This window comes from Pelophylax lessonae, assembly GCF_965119305.1.
Source record: "Pelophylax lessonae genome assembly, chromosome: 12".
Taxonomy (NCBI): domain Eukaryota; kingdom Metazoa; phylum Chordata; class Amphibia; order Anura; family Ranidae; genus Pelophylax; species Pelophylax lessonae.
Window position 1 is genome coordinate 197,989,955 of NC_138779.1, and position 18,762 is coordinate 198,008,716.

Sequence of the window (18,762 nt, forward strand, 5' to 3'; positions counted from 1 at the left end):
TATTTTAATTTTTTCTGACAAAAAAAATGAGAGCAAGTGGTTAATGTAGCTGGGACGCAATTTTGCATTGAAGTCAACAGAATGCGATTTTGCATTGAAGTCAATGGAAAGGGATTTTGCATTGAAGCCAATAGGGGGCATTTTTGCATTGAAGTTAATGGGACGTGATTTTGCATTAAAACCAATAGGGAACGTTTTTCAATGGGACGCGATTTTCATTGAAGCCAACAGGGGGTGTTTTTACATTGAAGTCAATAGGATGCAATTTTGCATTGAAGTTAATGGGATGCAATTTTGCATTGAAGTCAACAGAATGCGATTTTGCATTGAAGTCAAACAGGGGTGTTTTTTGCATTAAAGTCAATGGGACGAGATTTTGAAATAAAGTCAATAGGGGGCGTTTTCCCATTGAAGACGTGATTTTGCTTGAAGTCAGTGGATGCGATTTTGCATGGGACGAGATTTTGCAATAAAGTCAATAGGGGGGGGGGGGGGTTTCCCATTGAAGACGCGATTTTGCTTGAAGTCAGTGGATGCGATTTTGCTTTGAAGGCAATAGGACGAAGCATGCCATTATTGGAACCTTTTTTTCCCTATCGGCAAAACCCCAATAACCCTATTTTTTGACGGAATCCCTACTTAAAACAATAGGAAGTGTTCTGTTTTTGTGCAGCGTGGTCTGATGCTTTGTCATGATGCGCTGCAGGGCACAGAATTACATAGAAGGTATAGAAAACGCACTGCGATGCGCATGGCACAGCACTCATACTATGCACATCATTTATGCGCATAGCAATGCACGCTGTATGGTGTGAACGAGCCCTAACACTTTTCAAACCGTTTATTTGAAAAAAAAAAAAACAACAAAAATGAATAATTTAAAAAAAAAAAAGGGGGCAGACTCAATGGATTCGTTTTTTTCTTTTCCTGCGTTTCTATTTTTCTGGGTAAATAATAAGCCTTTTTTTTTTTTTGCAAAGCAATCTCTTAAATTTGTAGCTTGACCCAGTTTTATATTAAAAAAAAAAAAAACAACAAAAATGAATAATTTAAAAAAAAATTTAAAAAAGGGGGGCAGGCTCAATGGATTCGTTTTTTTCTTTTTCCGCGTTTATATTTTTCTGGGTAAATAATAAGCTTTTTTTTTTTGCAAAGCAATCTCTTAAATTTGTAGCTTGACCCAGTTTTATATTAAAAAAAAAAAAAACAACAAAAATGAATAATTAAATAAAAAAAAAAAAAAGGGGGGCAGGCTCAATGGATCAGTTTTTTTCTTTTTCTGCATTTCTATTTTTCTGCGTAAATAATAAGCTTTTTTTTTTTTTTGCAAAGCAATCTCTTAAATTTGTAGCTTGACCCAGTTTTATATTAAAAAAAAAAAAAACAACAAAAATGAATAATTTTTAAAAAATTTAAAAAAAAGGGGGCAGGCTCAATGGATTCGTTTTTTTTTTTTTTTTCTTTTTCTGCGTTTCTATTTTTCTGCGTAAATAATAAGCTTTTTTTTTTTTTGCAAAGCAATCTCTTAAATTTGTAGCTTGACCCAGTTTTATATTAAAAAAAAAAAAACAACAAAAATGAATAATTTTTAAAAAATTTAAAAAAAAGGGGGCAGGCTCAATGGATTCGTTTTTTTTTTTCTTTTTCTGCGTTTCTATTTTTCTGGGTAAATAATAAGCTTTTTTTTTTTTTTTTGCAAAGCAATCTCTTAAACTTGTAGCTTGACTCAGTTTTATATTAAAAAAAAAAAAACAACAAAAATGAATAATTTAAAAAAAAATTTAAAAAAAGGGGGCAGGCTCAATGGATCATCAGTTTTTTTTCTTTTTCTGCATTTCTTTTTTTCTGGGTAAATAATAAGCTTTTTTTTTTTTTTTTCAAAGCAATCTTTTAAATTTGTAGCTTGACCTAGTTTTATATAAAAAAAAAAAACAACAAAAATGAATAATTTAAAAAAAATTTAAAAAAAGGGGGCAGGCTCAATGGATATTTTTTTTTCTTTTTCTGCGTTTCTATTTTTCTGGGTAAATAATAATAAGCTTTTTTTTTTTTTTTTTTGCAAAGCAATCTCTTAAATTTGTACCTTGACCCAGTTTTATATAAAAAAAAAAAAACAACGAAAATGAATAATTTAAAAAAAAATTAAAAAAAATAAATAAAAAAAAAAGGGGGGCAGGCTCAATGGATCAGTTTTTTTCTTTTTCTGCGTTTCTATTTTTCTGGGTAAATAATAATAAGCTTTTTTTTTTTTTTGCAAAGCAATCTCTTAAATTTGTAGCTTGACCCAGTTTTATATTTAAAAAAAAAAACAACAAAAATTAATAATTTAAAAAAAATTAAAAAAAAGGGGGCAGGCTCAATGGATATTTTTTTTTCTTTTTCTGCGTTTCTATTTTTCTGGGTAAATAATAATAAGCCTTTTTTTTTTTTTTTTTTTTTTGCAAAGCAATCTCTTAAATTTGTACCTTGACCCAGTTTTATATATGAAAAAAAAAAAAACCAACAAAAATGAATAATTTAAAAAAAAAAAAAAAAAAAAAAAAGGGGGGCAGGCTCAATGGATCAGTTTTTTTCTTTTTCTGCGTTTCTATTTTTCTGGGTAAATAATAATAAGCTTTTTTTTTTTTTTTTTTTGCAAAGCAATCTCTTAAATTTGTAGCTTGACCCAGTTTTATATTTAAAAAAAAAAAACAACAAAAATTAATAATTTAAAAAAAATTTAAAAAAAGGGGGCAGGCTCAATGGATATGTTTTTTTTCTTTTTCTGCGTTTCTATTTTTCTGGGTAAATAATAATAAGCTTTTTTTTTTTTTTTTTTTGCAAAGCAATCTCTTAAATTTGTAGCTTGACCCAGTTTTATATTTAAAAAAAAAAAATCTCCTTTGTGCTGCTGCATTATTGTGGCCTAAAAAACAAACAGCCGCTACACCGGGCGCGTAAGTATGTACAAAAAAAACATCTAAATAAAACATAAGCCTAAATCAAATGGTATTAGCGCTGCAAAAAATAAATGAGCGGCGGCAGTTTGTCCCGCGTCTGAGGCTCGGAGAGGGATATTTACGGCCTCAATATAAAAATAACACTTCCACACCATAACACATTGCACATCCCACAGCCTTTAACCGCTTCGCTCCCAAATTTCCTCTGGCAGCCCACTTTAATCAATGACAGAGCCAGACCCCAGCCTGGAGCTCTTCCTGTCTCTGTTAGCTTTCTCTTGTTTAATGGAAAAAAAAAAAAAAAAATCTTTTTTTTTTTTGTGTTTTTTTTTCTTCTATTTTTCTGAGGCCGGGTTGAAATATTAAGGGTCCTGCAGGTCAAAATGGATTCTCTCCCAGAGCCCAGGCCCAGCTAAGGTTGCCGCAGCAACGCGGATCACGTGACCATAAGAAAACAATGGTTTTAATGCTAGCAAAACAAATAAAAAAAAAGCAAAGCAGGAAGTTTGCAAAGTAGATAGTGGGGCTGCTATGGAGAAAATCCGCCTGAAAATGTATTATGGAAGAACAATGCGTGTTTTGTGTAGATTGTGGTAAAAATAGGAGGAAGAAAAGCGGCGCTCGAAAAATGCTTAAAGTGACTGTCCCAAAAAAAAAAAAAAAACAGAATATAAAAAATAAAACAAAAAAAAATAGAGTAAAAATACTTACTAGTCACACTGCTCCTGGGGGGCTCATTCACACCATATTCACACCATATTCACAGCATAACAATGCTTGAGGGGCACAGCATGGCTGCATATTTATACCCAGCGCAACGCACAGCACCGCAACACGTATGGAGGTTTTCTGTTTGTTTAGCTTTTTCTATTGGTTGAAGTAGATGGACTTGTGTCTTTTTTAGCCTATTTTTTGACACTTGAATAAGGTTAAAAAAAAAAAAAAGAAAGAAAGAAAACCGAATGATGCTTTGTAAAAACCCACTGCAATGCCCTGCATTGCTCTAATGCAAGGTTGGAAGGGTCTGGAGCAATCTTTCTCAACATTTTCCCCAACGGAACTGGGGTAAATCCTGAAATAAATTCATCAGGGTTCAATGGGAAGAATGTCCCTTATACTGGTGGTCTGTGACAAGAATGCCCCTTACATTGGAGGTCAGTGGGAAGAATGTCCCCACGATTGGAGGTCAGTGGGAAGTTTTTTCCTTACATTGGCCATCAGTGGGGGAAAATACCCTTACGTTGGTCAGTGGGAAGAATGTCCCTTACAATGACAGCCAGTGAGAAGAATGCTCCTTAGATTGGTGACCATTGGGTAGAATGCCCCTTACATTGGCAGCCATTGGGAAGAATGCCCCTTACATTCGTGGTCAGTGGGTAGAATGCCCCTTACATTGGAGGTCAGTGGGAAGAATGCCCCTTACATTGGTGGTCAGTGGGTAGAATGCCCCTTACATTGGTGGTCAGTGGGTAGAATGCCCCTTACATTGGAGGTCAGTGGGAAGAATGCCCCTTACATTGGTGGCCATTGGGAAGAATGCCCCTTACATTGGAGGTCAGTGGGTAGAATGCCCCTTACATTGGAGGTCAGTGGGAAGAATGCCCCTTACATTGGTGGCCATTGGAAAGAATGCCCCTTACATTGGAGGTCAGTGGGTAGAATGCCCCTTACATTGGTGGTCAGTGGGAAGAATGCTCCTTACATTGGTGGTTAATAGGAAGAATGCCCCTTACGATGGTGGTAAGTGACAAGAATGCTCCCTACATTGGCGGCCAGTTGGAAGAATGCTCCTTACACTGGTGATCAGTGGGAAGAATACCCCCCCCTTGCCATCGGTAGTCAGAATGCTCCTTACATTGGTGGTCAGTAGGAAGAATGCCTCCAAGATTGGAGGTCAGTGGGAAGATTTTTACTTACATTGGTGACCAGTGGGAAGAATGTCCCTTACATTGGTGGTCAGTGGGAAGAATGTCCCTTACATTGGTGGTCAGTGGGAAGAATGTCCCTTACATTGGTGGTCAGTGGGGAGAATGCTGCTTACATTGGAGGTCAGTGGGAAGAATGCCCTTACGTTGGCGGCCATTGGGAAGAATGCTCCTTACATTGGTGGTCAGTGGGAAGAATGCCCTTACATTGGAGGTTAATAGGAAGAATGCCCCTTACGATGGTGGTAAGTAACAAGAATGCTCCCTACATTGGCGGCCAGTTGGAAGAATGTCCCTTACATATGTGATCAGTGGGAAGAATGCTCCTTACATTAGTGATAAGTAGGAAGAATGTCCCCAAGATTGGAGGTCAGTGGGAAGATTTTTCCTTACGTTGGCGGCCATTGGGAAGAATTCCCTTACGTTGGCGGCCAGTGGGAAGAATGCTCCTTACATTGGAGGTCAGTGGGGAGAATGCTGCTTACATTGGAGGTCAGTGGAAAGAATGCTCCTTACATTGGAGGTCAGTGGGGAGAATACTCCTTACATTGGTGGCCAGTTGGAAGAATTCCCCTTACATTGGTGGTCAATACGAAGAATGCCCCTTACATTGGTGGTAAGGGACAAGAATGCTCCTTATATTGGCGGCCAGTTGGAAGAATGCTCCTTACACTGATCAGTGGGAAGAATACCTCCCTTGCATCGGTGGTCAATAGGAACAATGCTTCTTACATTGGTCGTCAGTGGGAAGAATGCCCCTCTTACAAGAATGGTCAATGGGAAAATCCTTCTTACACTGGTGGTCAGTGGGCAGAATGTCCCTCTTACAATGGTTTTCCGTATAAGAATGTCCCCTTTACATTGATGGTCAATAGAAAGAATGCCCCCCTTATATTGGTGATCAGAATGCCCCCCTTACAAACAGCTAAAAATATTGTTGGTTGCCAGATCTGCCAAGTAGCGCCAGAACTATGCGGGCACCATCAGAAGGTCCATTAGCCAAAGCTCAACAAACCCCTAGACATCTCTGGAGGAAACCTAGGGTTTCATTGAACCTTGGTTGAGAATACCTGGTCTAGAAACTTTTCAGCTTCCAAATCTTCTGGGTGTGTCCGATTCCTGTGTCACCCACCGCTGCTTAACTAGCGTATCTGCAGATCTTCATGGACACACTAGGGACGTAGTGGCCAATGGGTGGAATCACAGCATGAAGTAGGGATGGTAGAAATCCAACGTGCCCAAGAAGTGTTGGATGTTGAAGTTCCTAGTGACTGTAGCCTAGCAAGAGAGTGAATATTGGGGTGGCGGGTGGTGGGCTGAATTGCAAAATGCAAAATATTAACATTAATATACAAAAGGTTTGTCCAGTAATGAACAGAATCGCGAAGGACGACATGAAACTTTTCTGCCCCAAAGTTTTCCAGTCTCTAAGCCACTGCCCCACCTCCTACCCTCTCTTTGACCTATGAGTTAAAATCCTCATAGTGGTGACTCTCACTTTCTCTCTTATTTTTGTCAGCCCACCAAATTCTCGCCCATGATTCCTTTTCTAATATTTCTACTGTAAGCCTGATTTCAGATTTAGTGCCAGCTCGCATGAGTGTACCCACATGGCACATTTTTGACAGCCTATTCATATTAATGAGCTGCCAAACGCATGGGAATGTGTAAAAAGTACAACAGGCGTGACTTTTCGGATCACGCCCCACCAATGTGCATGGCACTATGCGTTTTGATGGCTGCAAATGTTGTGCACGTTTGGGGTGCCATTAACAATTACCACTTGCCAACTGGGCACTTTTACCCGCTTTCTCCTCAGGCCAATTTTCAGCTTTCAGCGCTGTCACACTATAAATGACAATTGGGCGGTCATGCAACACTGTACCCATAGGAAATTTATCATTTTTTCACAAAAAAATTTTTGGGGGGTTTTTTGGTGGCTTTCTTTTGGTGGTATTTAATCACCATTGGTGTTTTTTTGAAAAAACTAAATATTTTTCATAGTTTGTTATAAAATTTAGCAAACGGGTAATTCTTCTCCTTTACTGATGTGCGTTGATGAGGCTGCACTGATGAGGCTGCACTGATGAGGAGGCACTGATGAGGCTGCACTGATGAGGAGGCACTAGTAGGCACCGATGAGAAGGCACTGATAGGTGGCACTAATGGACACTCACAGGTGGCACTGATGGGCATTAATAGGCAGCACTAATGAGGAGGCACTGATGGGCACTGATGAACAGAACTGGTGGGCACTGATGAGACACTGATGGGCACTGGTGAGGGGCACTAGTGGGCACTGATGAGAAAGCACTGATGAGGCTGCACTAATAGGCGGCACTAATGGACACTCACAAATGGCACTGATGGGCACTGATAGGCAGCACTGATGGGCATTGATAGGCAGCACTGATAGGTGACACTGATGAGGAGGCACTGATGGGCACTGATGAACAGTACTGGTGGGCACTGATGAGACACTGATGGGCACTGATGAGGGGCACTAGTGGGCACTGATGAGAAGGCACTAATGAGGTTGCACTAATGGACACTCACAAATGGCACTGATAGGCAGCACTGATGGGCATTGATAGGCAGCACTGATAGGTGACACTGATGAGGAGGCACTGATGGGCACTGATGAACAGTACTGGTGGGCACTGATGAGACACTGATGGGCACTGATGAGGGGCACTAGTGGGCACTGATGAGAAGGCACTGATGAGGTTGCACTAATGGACACTCACAAATGGCACTGATAGGCAGCACTGATAGGTGACACTGATGAGGAGGCACTGATGGGCACTGATGAACAGTACTGGTGGGCACTGACAGACTTAAGCCCCGTACATACGTACCAATTATCGGCCGAAAATGTTCGGCCGCCGAACGATCGGCCGATTTCCGGCTTGTTAGTATGATGCTTCCGACAGCCGACAGCGCACTTTCGGCCGAACAGAATCTGTCATGCAAGCATTAAAATCTTTGTTGGCCAACACCAGAACGGCCGATTGTTCGCCAGTCAGTACAGAATTCGGCCGACAGACAGCAGATTAGCAAGACTGGGCATGCTCAGAAAAGAAAAAAGACAAGGAAAGTTAACCATCACATGACATCACTTCTGCAGTTGGCTGTTGTTGGCCGACAAAATTCGTGTGCAGTCTTTTGCACTTTTCAACCGACACGACAGCCCGGGGACAAAAGACGGCCGATCGTTCGGCCGACGATCGGTACGTGTGTACGGGGCTTTAGACCTACTAGAGGAGACAGTTAAAGACTGCAGACCAGAAACCGGAGTTACTCTAGAGCAGGGCTCTTCAAACTATGGCCCTCCAGTTGTTCAGGAACTACAATTCCCATCATGCCTACTAGTCATGTCTGTGAATGTCAGAGTTTTACAATGCCTCACGGGACGGACGTGTAGTTCCGCAACATCTGGAGGGCCGTAGTTTGAGGATCGCTGCTCTAGAGATTGCTAGAGATCACTGTCATTAACCACTTTAGCTCCAGGCCTTTTCTGCCCTTTTTATAATAACATGTAACAATCAGCATTTTCTGCTAGAAAATTTCTAAGAAGCCCCAAATATTAGATTTTTGTTTTAAAGCAGAAGCCCTATAAATAGAATAAATTCATGGGTTTTGCAATTTTTTATGTCACACAATATTAGCAGTTTTTCAAATGCAATTTTTTTTTTTCTTAAAGTACACTTTTTTAAATTTTAATGCAAAAAAACACAATATATAGCGCGATTTTTTGGTAAGGTAAAAAAAGATGATCTTACGCCGATTAAATAGATACCAAACATGTCACACTTTAAAATTGCGCACACTCGTGCAACGGCGACAAACAACTTAACCACTTAAGCCCCGGAGGATTTGGCTGCTAAACGACCAGAGGGTATTTTGCGATTCGGCACTGCGTGACTTTAACGGACAATTGCGCGGTCGTGCGACGCTGTACCTAAACAAATTTGGCGTCCTTTTTTTCCCACAAACAGAGCTTTCTTTTGGTGGTATTTGATCACCTGTGCGATTTTTTGATCACGCGCTATAAACAAAAAAAGAGCGTCAATTTTGCAAAAATAGCAATATTTTTCCCTTTTTTTTATATGAAATTCCCCCAAAAAAAAATGTAAAAATCAAAATTTTTTAATATTTTCGGCCAATTTGTTTTATGCTACCTATGTTTGGTAAAAAAAAATCGCAAAAAGCGTATTTTGATTGGTTTGCGCAAAAGTTATTGCGTTTACTAACAAAGGGAAAGATTTTTGTCATTTTTGTTGTTTTTTTTTTTAACGCGTAATGGCGGCGATCTGCGATTTTTTTTGCGGTACTGCGACATTGCGGCGGAAAGATCGGACCCTTGACTGACATTTTTGACACTTTTGGGGTTACCAGTGACATTTCTACAGTAATCAGTGCTATATATATGCACTGTTACTGTAAAAATACACTGGTAGTGAAGGGGTTAACTTTATTTGAGAGGGAGGGGCTGTGTGTGTCCCTAGGGGCGTGATTCTAACTGTGATTGGCTGTGGCTTCAACTGTATGCAGAGTGATCAATGGATCTACATAGTAGATCCATGTGATCAGCTCTCATACAGAGAGGAGAATGACAGGCAGCTTGTTTACACAAGCTGCCTGACTTTCTCCCTCTCCCCCGCCGATCGCAGAGTGGCCGGCGGCGATCGGGTCCGCCGGTCACACGCGCGGGGGGGTCCGTGACCACGCGGGAGCGGGAGCGCGCCTCCGGCGGCGCGCGCTCGCTCCCTAAACCCTCACAGGCGAGCGACGTGGACCTACGTCACTTTGCCTGTGAGGGGCTGACCGCCGCCGTAGATAGTCGTGCGGCGGTCGGCAAGTGGTTAAATTATACTATCCATAGGCGTTAATTTAAAAGCCTTTACAGGTTGCCACTTTAGAGTTACAGAGGGGGGCTACTGCTAGAATTACTGCCCATGATCTGACAGTCGCAGTGATACCTCACATGTGGGACAATCGATGTATGCATGCGTGCGGGACTGACGCGTTCGTTCATCTTTATATTTTAAACCCTTCACACCTAAAGGGTAAAACAAATCTAAAGCAAGGTCCATAAAGACATGGATGAGTGAGTTTGGGTTGGAGGAACTTGACTGTCCTGCACAGAGTCCTGACCTCAACCTGATAGAACACCTTTGGGATGAATTAGAGCGTAGATTGTGTGCCAGTCCCCATCCAACAACATCAGTGCCTGACCCCACAAATGCACTTCTAGAAAAATGGTCAAACATTCCCATAGACCATGGGTCCCCAAACTATGGCCCTCCAGTTGTTCAGGAACTACAATTCCCATCATGCCTAGTCATGTCTGTGAATGTCAGAGTTTTAAAATGCCTCATGGGACGTGTAGTTCCACAACAGCTGGAGGGCCGTAATTTGGAGATCCCTGCCATAGACACACTCCTAAACCTTGTGGACAGCCTTCCCAGAAGAGTGGAAGCTGTTATAGCTGCAAAGGGTGGGCCAACTCAATATTGAACCCTACCGACTAAGACTGGGGCACCATTAAAGTTCATGTGCGTGTAAAGGCAGGTGTCCCAATATTTTTGCAAATATAGTATATGTATATATACAAAATATGTATTTATGTGTGTGTGTGTATATATATATATATATACAGTGCCTTGCGAAAGTATTCGGCCCCCTTGAACTTTGCGACCTTTTGCCACATTTCAGGCTTCAAACATAAAGATATAAAACTGTAATTTTTTGTGAAGAATCAACAACAAATGGGACACAATCATGAAGTGGAACGAAATTTATTGGATATTTCAAACTTTTTTAACAAATAAAAAACTGAAAAATTGGACGTGCAAAATTATTCAACCCCCTTAAGCTAATACTTTGTAGCACCACCTTTTGCTGCGATTACAGCTGTAAGTCGCTTGGGGTATGTCTCTATCAGTTTTGCACATCGAGAGACTGAAATTTTTGCCCATTCCTCCTTGCAAAACAGCTCGAGCTCAGTGAGGTTGGATGGAGAGCGTTTGTGAACAGCAGTTTTCAGTTCTTTCCACAGATTCTCGATTGGATTCAGGTCTGGACTTTGACTTGGCCATTCTAACACCTGGATATGTTTATTTGTGAACCATTCCATTGTAGATTTTGCTTTATGTTTTGGATCATTGTCTTGTTGGAAGACAAATCTCCGTCCCAGTCTCAGGTCTTTTGCAGACTCCATCAGGTTTTCTTCCAGAATGGTCCTGTATTTGGCTCCATCCATCTTCCCATCAATTTTAACCATCTTCCCTGTCCCTGCTGAAGAAAATCAGGCCCAAACCATGGTGCTGCCACCACCATGTTTGACAGTGGGGATGGTGTGTTCAGGGTGATGAGCTGTGTTGCTTTTACGCCAAACATAACGTTTTGCATTGTTGTCAAAAAGTTTGATTTTGGTTTCATCTGACCAGAGCACCTTCTTCCACATATTTGGTGTCTCCCAGGTGGATTGTGGCAAACTTTAAACAACACTTTTTATGGATATCTTTAAGAAATGGCTTTCTTCTTGCCACTCTTCCATAAAGGGCAGATTTGTGCAGTATACGACTGATTGTTGTCCTATGGACAGAGTCTCCCACCTCAGCTGTAGATCTCTGCAGTTCATCCAGAGTGATCATGGGCCTCTTGGCTGCATCACTGATCAGTCTTCTCCTTGTATGAGCTGAAAGTTTAGAGGGACGGCCAGGTCTTCGTAGATTTGCAGTGGTCTGATACTCCTTCCATTTCAATATTATTGCTTGCACAGTGCTCCTTGGGATGTTTAAAGCTTGGGAAATCTTTTTGTATCCAAATCCGGCTTTAAACTTCTCCACAACAGTATCTCGGACCTGCCTGGTGTGTTCCTTGTTCTTCATGATGCTCTCTGCGCTTTAACCACTTGCCGACCGCTCACATAGAGCGTACTGCGGCAAAGTGGCTCGTTCCCGTCCAGCGACGTAGACCTACGTCGCTGGACTCCTCCCCCTGTAGGCGGCGCTCGCGCGCCGCCGGAGGCGCGCTCCCGCTGTTTTCATTCACAGCGGGAGTCGGGCCAGGGGAGGAGCGGCAGCGATCGCCGCTGCTCTGCCCCGATCGTCGGGGAATCTAGTGAGGAGATCCGCCCGCCTGTGTAAACAGAGCGGGCGGATCTCCTCAGTGACAGGGAGTGACAGATTGCAGGGTTCAGCATAGCTGGACATCCGATCTGTCCTTGTGTCACTCAGTCACCTCCCCCCCACACGTCAGTAAGCACCAGGCATACATTAACCCCTCCCTCTCCAATAAAATTAACATCTTCCCTGCCAGTGTCATTTTTACAGTAACAGTGCATATATATAGCACTGATTACTGCAGTAATGTCACTGGTACCCCCAAAAGTGTCAAAAATGTCAGTCAAGGGTCCGATCTGTCCGCCGCAATGTCGCAGTCCCGCAAAAAAAATCACAGATCGCCGCCATTACGCGTTAAAAAAAAAAAACCAAAAATGACAGAAATCTTTCCCTTAGTTAGTAAACGCAATAACTTTTGCGCAAACCAATCAAAATACGCTTATTGCGATTTTTTTTACCAAACATAGGTAGCAGAAAACAAATTGGCCAAAAATTAAAAAAAATATAGATTTTTACATTTTTTGGGGGGGAATTTCATATAAAAAAATGTTAAAGATATTGTTATTTTTTCAAAATAAACGCTCTTTTTTTGTTTATAGCGCAAAAAGTAAAAATCGAACAGGTGATCAAATAGCACCAAAAGAAAGCTCTGTTTGTGGGAAAAAAAGGACGTCAATTTCGTTTGGGTACGGCGTCGCACGACTGTGCAATTGTCAGTTAAAGTCGCACAGCGCCGAATCGCAAAAAGTGGCCTGGATGGAAGACAGCAAAATCCTCCGGTGGTCAAGTGGTTAAACGGACCTCTGAGACTATCACAGTGCAGGTGCATTTATACGGAGACTTGATTACACACAGGTGGATTCTATTTATCATCATTAGTCATTTAGGTTAACATTGGATCATTCAGAGATCCTCACTGAACTTCTGGAGAGAGTTTGCTGCACTGAAAGTAAAGGGGCTGAATAATTTTGCACGCCCAATTTTTCAGTTTTTTATTTGTTAAAAAAGTTTGAAATATCCAATAAATTTCGTTCCACTTCATGATTGTGTCCCACTTGTTGTTGATTCTTCACAAAAAATTACAGTTTTATATCTTTATGTTTGAAGCCTGAAATGTGGCAAAAGATCACAAAGTTCAAGGGGGCCGAATACTTTCGCAAGGCACTGTATATATATATATATATATATATATATATATATAAAGACAGAAAATATATATATATATATATATACATACATATGTTTTTGTTTTTCATTTTTATACTATAGATACTTTTTATATATATATATTTTTTTTTTTTTTTTTTGTACTAGTGCTCGTAAAACTTTATTTGTATTATTACTATACATAAATATATTTATATTGCTACTAGCAATAGCAACACTTTTTATTAATACTATAGTTTCTGACATTTTTGGTACTATTGATTCTTTTTACAATAGACCTATTGATTATTATTTTCAATACTATAGATATTTTATATATTTTTATTACTATTAATACTTTACAAATTTTTTATTATTATTTTAGGATCCTAAATCTGAAAATTGCAAAACTATGTTTTGTTAGATCTATTGTGGAGTCATTTTCAGAACTGATATGCTATTGTTATCATTTAGGTTCATTATGTGTATCTCTAGCCCTGCTCTGCTGTGTTAATTTTATACAGTGAGGGAAAAAAAGTATTTGATCCTCTGCTAATTTTGTACATTTGCCCACTGACAAAGAAATGATCAGTCTATAATTTTAACGGTGAGAGACAGAATAACAAAAAAATTATACAGAAAAACGCATTGCAAAAAAATGATAAATTGATTTCCTTTTTGATAAGTGAAATAAGTATTTTATCTGCCTTATGGCAGAAGGTAAGGGCTGGGTGCAGAGGGAAGAGGGGGTACAGGAGATGCAGGTAAGGTGTGAAGGACTGACAGGGGTGGGGAAAAGAATGCAGAGTACAATACCAGGGTGACAGAAGTGTTATAGAGCCAAGCAGGAGGACGGCAGTGGAAGGGGGACAGGCAGAATGATGTAGGTAGTATGGTGTGGGCAGGCGGGATTAAGGAAGTGTTACGGGTGCAAGCAGGATGACAGTGGTTGTAGGAATATAGGCAGTCAGGATGACAGAGGGGGTATAGGTGAAGTCAGGCAGGATGATGGAGGGGGTCAGGGTGCAGGCAGGATGATGGAGGGGGTCAGGGTGCTGGCAGGATGATGGAGGGGGTCAGGATGCAGGCAGAATGGTGGAGGGGGTCAGGGTGCAGGCAGGATGATGGAGGGGGTCAGGATGCAGGCAGAATGGTGGAGGGGGTCAGGGTGCAGGCAGGATGGTGGAGGAAGTAGGTGTGCAGGCAGGATGATGGAGGTGGTTAGGGTGGTAGTTGGGGTGCAGGCAGGAGAGCAGAGATGGTTGGGGTGCAGGCAGGAGAGCGGAGGTGGTGGGGGTGCAGGCAGGCAGGATGATGGAGGTGGTAGGGGTACTGGCAAGATTATGGAGGTAGTCGAGGGGCAGACAGAATGATAGAGGTGGTCGGGGTGCAGGCAGGATGGAGGTGGTCGGGGTGCAGGCAGGATGACTGGATTGATCAGAGTGCAGGCCGGGTGACGGAGGTGGTTGGGGTGCAGGCAGGGGAATGGAGGGGGTCAGGGTGCAGGCAAAATGATGGAGGGGGTCAGGGTGCAGGCAGGATGGTGGAGGGGGTCAGGGTGCAGGCAGGGGAATGGAGGGGGTCAGGGTGCAGGCAAAATGATGGAGGGGGTCAGGGTGCAGGCAGGATGGTGGAGGGGGTCAGGGTGCAGGCAGGATGATGGAGGGGGTCAGGGTGCAGGCAGGATGATGGAGGAAGTAGGTGTGCAGGCAGGATGATGGAGGTGGTTAGGGTGGTAGTTGGGGTGCAGGCAGGAGAGCGGAGATGGTTGGGGTGCAGGCAGGAGAGTGGAGGTGGTGGGGGTGCCGGCAGGCAGGATGATGGAGGTGGTAGGGGTACTGGAAAGATTATGGAGGTAGTCGAGGGGCAGACAGAATGATAGAGGTGGTCGGGGTGCAGGCAGGATGACGGAGGTGGTCAAGGTGCAGGCAGGGTGATGGAGGTGCCCGGGGTGCAGGCAGGATAACGGAGGTGGTCAGAGTGCAGTAGGATGACGGAGGTGGTAAGGGTGCAGGCAGGATGACGGAGGTGGTCGGGGTGCAGGCAGGATGACGGAGGAGGTCAGGGTGCAGGCAGGGTGACGGAGGTGGTCAGGGTGCAGGCAGGGTGACGGAGGAGGTCAGGGTGCAGGCAGGGTGACGGAGGAGGTCAGGGTGCAGGCAGGGTGACGGAGGTGGTAAGGGTGCAGGCAGGATGACGGAGGTGGTCGGGGTGCAGGCAGGATGACGGAGGTGGTCAGGGTGCAGGCAGGGTGACGGAGGTGGTCGGGGTACAGGCAGGGCTCGGTAGAAGGATGCTGGAGTGCAAGCAGGGGGTGATAAAGCTGAAGGAAAGGGTGGTATGGGTGCAGCTGTAGGATGTTAGGGTGTATCTATGTATATGATGGTAGGGGTGCAGGTTTGGTTGAATGATGTCACAGTGCATGTATGGGATGATGAAGGAGCAGGCAGGGCTTTAGTGCTGGGTGCACATATAGGGCAATAGGGGAGCAGTCAGGGCTCCGTTGAAGGGTGTCAGGTGCATTTATGGGGTGATAGGGGTGCAGGTTGGAGATGGTAAGGGCACAGGCTTGGTGCAGGTTTTTGGTATCGGGGTGCATGTATGGGGTGATAAAGGTGCAGGCTTGGTTGCAGGGTGCATGTATGGGGTGATTGGGGTGCAGACAGGTGGTAAGGGTGCAGGCTTGGTTGCAGTGTGACGGGGTGCAGGTATGGGGTGATAGGGGTGCAGGTTTGGTTGCATGTATATGGTGATAGGGGTTCAGGTTTGGGTGTCGGGGTGCATGTATGGGGTGATAGGGGTACAGGTTTGGGTGTCGGGTGCATGTATGGGGTGATAGGGGTTCAGACAAGTGGTAAGGGCGCAGGCTTGGTTTCAGGGTGTTGGGGTGCATGTACAGTCTGATAGGGGTACAGGTTTGGTTGCATGTATGGGGTGATAGGGGTACAGGTTTGGTTGCAGGGTCCATGTATGGGATGATAGGGGTGATATAGGTGCAGGCTGGGGGTGGTGTAGGTGAACACAAGCCTGTCTGTAGGGTGTTGGGGTACAGGGTTGCAAGGGTGCATGCATGTGTGGGTACAGGGTGTCAGGGTGCAGGTACAGGCAGTATGGGGGAGGGGGGGTGCAGGCTCAGGGTAATAATCATCAGAACATTGGGCACCATGACGTCACTTGGCGTCCGGCCTCTTAACCCTTCCCATGCCAGAGAGCGGCCTAAGAACCCCGTCCGGCACGCAGGGGGTTAATCAGGGCCCGGCGGGGACTCACCTGGCTGCGGGCTGACCGGACATCGGTGGGGGCAGAAGACACGGGGGAGGGGCCACAGCGCCGCTGCTCGGGGGGGGCGGGGGGTTGACGGAACTGCCCTACACTGACTACGGCGTCCCGGGCGGACCAGACTGCCTGAGATCGCGATCCTCTATAATACAGTGTGTGTATAGTATAGGATAGTACAGTGTGTGTGTAGTGCAGTGTGTGTATAGGATAGTATAGAGTGTGTATATAGTATAGTATTGTGTGTATAGTGCAGTATGTATAGTGTGTGTATAGTATAGGATAGTATAGTACAGTGTGTGTATAGTGCAGTATGTATAGTAAAGTGTGTGTATAGTGCAGTATGTATAGTATAGTGTGTGTATAGTGCAGTATGTATTGGATAGTATAGTATAACATGTGTGCAGTGTATAGTATATAGTACAGGATAGTATAGTGTGTGTGCACTGTATAGTATAGTCTATAATGTGTGTGTATATAGGATAGTATAGTATATAGAGTGTTTATACAGTATAGTGTGTGTAGTGTATAGTATAATTTGTGTGTGTATAGCATGTGTGTAGTGTATAGTGTGTTTATATAGTATAGTGTGTGTGTGTATTGTATAGTATAATGTGTGTGTGTGTGTGTTTGTGTAGTATAGTATATTGTGCTTAGGTGTGTATATAGTAAAGTGTGTAGTATAGGATAGTATAGTGTGTGTGTAGTGTATAGTATATAGCGTGTTTATACAGTAAAGTATAGTGTGTGTGTGTGTGTGTAGTTTAGTATAGAATAGTATAGTATAGTGTGTGTGTGTATAGTACATTATAGTATATTGTGCTTATGTGTGTATATAGTAAAGTGTGTGTGTAGTATAGGATTGTATAGTGCAGTGTGTATAGAACAGTGTGTGTATAGTGAAATGTGTATAGTACTGTGTGTGTATAGTACTGTGTGTGTATAGTACAGTGTGTGTATAGGATAGGATAGTACAGTGTGTGTATAGTATAGTGTGTGTATAGTGCAGTATGTATAGTATAGTGTGTGTATAGTGCAGTATGTATAGTATAGTGCAGTATGTATAGTATAGTGTGTGTATAGTGCAGTATGTATAGGATAGTACAGTGTATGTATAGTGTGTGTATAGTGCAGTATGTATAGTATAGTATAGGATAGTATAGTGTGTGTATAGTGCAGTATGTATAGGATAGTATAGTGTGTGTGTATAGTATAGTGTGGGTATAGTGCAGTATGTATAGTATAGGATAGTATAGTGTGTGTGTATAGTGCAGTATGTATAGTATAGTGTGTGTATAGTGCAGTATGTATAGTATAGTGTGTGTGTATAGTGCAGTATGTACAGTACAGTGTGTGTGTATAGTGCAGTATGTATAGTACAGTGTGTGTATAGTATAGTGTGTGTGTATAGTGCAGTGTGTATAGTATAGTGTGTGTATAGTGCAGTATGTATAGTATAGTGTGTGTATAGTGCAGTGTGTATAGTATAGTGTGTGTATAGTGCAGTATGTATAGTATAGTGTGTGTGTGTGTGTATAGTGCAGTATGTATAGTACAGTGTGTGTATAGTGCAGTGTGTATAGTATAGTGTGTGTATAGTGCAGTATGTATAGTATAGTGTGTGTGTATAGTGCAGTATGTATAGTATAGTGTGTGTATAGTATAGTGTGTGTGTATAGTGCAGTATGTATAGTATAGTGTGTGTATAGTATAGTGTGTGTATAGTGCAGTATGTATAGTATAGTGTGTGTATAGTGCAGTATGTATAGTATAGTGTGTGTAGTACAGTGTATGTATAGTATAGTGCAGTATGTATAGTATAGGATAGTACAGTGTATGTATAGTATAGTGTGTGTATAGTGCAGTATGTATAGGATAGTACAGTGTATGTATAGTGTGTGTATAGTGCAGTATGTATAGTATAGTATAGGATAGTATAGTGTGTGTATAGTGCAGTATGTATAGGATAGTATAGTGTGTGTGTATAGTATAGTGTGGGTATAGTGCAGTATGTATAGTATAGGATAGTATAGTGTGTGTGTATAGTGCAGTATGTATAGTATAGTGTGTGTATAGTATAGTGTGTGTGTATAGTGCAGTATGTATAGTATAGTGTGTGTGTATAGTGCAGTATGTATAGTATAGTGTGTGTATAGTGCAGTATGTATAGTATAGTGTGTGTGTATAGTGTGTGTGTATAGTATAGTGTGTGTGTATAGTGCAGTATGTATAGTATAGTATAGGATAGTATAGTGTGTGTGTATAGTATAGTGTGTGTATAGTGCAGTATGTATAGGATAGTATAGTGTGTGTGTATAGTATAGTGTGGGTATAGTGCAGTATGTA

At 42.3% G+C, this 18,762-nt stretch overlaps 1 protein-coding gene across 1 annotated transcript in view; it reads right to left on the reverse strand.

Annotated features, from left to right (window-relative positions):
- The window catches only part of LOC309568235 (uncharacterized protein), a 30,918-nt gene extending 14,442 nt beyond the window's left edge, over positions 1 to 16,476 (reverse strand). Inside the window, exon 1 of the mRNA XM_082273900.1 lies at positions 16,411 to 16,476. The gene's annotated coding sequence lies outside the window, so the exon portion shown is untranslated. The remainder of the gene's footprint in view (positions 1 to 16,410) is intronic.
- Between the last annotated feature and the right edge of the window lie 2,286 nt (positions 16,477 to 18,762).